The sequence below is a fragment of the Pristiophorus japonicus genome, chromosome 10 (genome assembly GCF_044704955.1).
Source record: "Pristiophorus japonicus isolate sPriJap1 chromosome 10, sPriJap1.hap1, whole genome shotgun sequence".
In the NCBI taxonomy this organism is placed as follows: Eukaryota; Metazoa; Chordata; class Chondrichthyes; family Pristiophoridae; genus Pristiophorus; species Pristiophorus japonicus.
The window spans coordinates 43,605,005-43,605,846 of NC_091986.1; the positions used below are offsets into that span (position 1 = coordinate 43,605,005).

Consider the following 842-nt stretch of genomic DNA (forward strand, 5'->3'; position numbering starts at 1 on the left):
GATGTGTCATCGTACGGTGTCGAGTGTGTATTGCAACAAGCTAATGAATCTGGGAAATTGCAACCGGTTGCTCATGCATCCAGAAGTCTGTCTAAGGCTGAGAGAACCTACAGCATGATTGAAAAAGAAGCATTAGCGTGTGTTTATGGGGTAAAGAAAATGCATCAATATCTGTTCCAGCTCAAATTTGACTTGGAAACCGACCATAAGCCACTTATATCCCTCTTCCCTGAAAGTAAGCGGGTAAATACGAATGCATCGGCCCGCATCCAGAGATGGGCTCTCATATTTTTTTTTTCATTCTTGTCAGATCAACTCCAGCGCCAAAGATCACTTTGCGCTACTACATTTGATCTTAGCCAAAAGGCCGAGAGGGGAAGCTGCACCGTTCCTGGAAACACTGCAATACCAGGTCGGTGCGTGGAGTGGACGGAGCAAGCCCCTGTTCCATCTCCCTGTTCCAAAAATCAATTTAATATTTGGTCCCCAGATAGGGGATATTAAACTGATAAGAACAGATACTACACTTGATCTTAGCCAAAAGGCCGAGAAGAAGAGATGGGCTCTCATATTGTCTGCATTCAACTACGCCATCCGCCACAGACCATGCACAGAAAACTGTACCGATGCTCTCAGTAGGCTGTCATTGCCCACCACAGGGGTGGAGATGGCACAACCCGCAGATTTAGTCATGGTAATGGAAGCATTCGAGAGTGAGCAATCACCTGTTACCGCCCAACAGATTAGAACCTGGACAAGCCAGGACCCCTTACTGTCCTTAGTACAAAACTGTGTGCTCCACGGGAGCTGGTCTAGTGTCCCGTTAGAGATTCAGGAAGAAA

The 842-nt window shown here is 46.8% G+C and overlaps 1 non-coding gene across 1 annotated transcript; it reads right to left on the reverse strand.

Annotated features, from left to right (window-relative positions):
- Window positions 1-375: 375 nt before the first annotated feature.
- LOC139275454 (U2 spliceosomal RNA) lies at window positions 376-557 on the reverse strand. Its single transcript, XR_011595729.1, has one exon. It is a non-coding gene; the product is annotated as a U2 spliceosomal RNA (small nuclear RNA).
- Window positions 558-842: the final 285 nt, after the last annotated feature.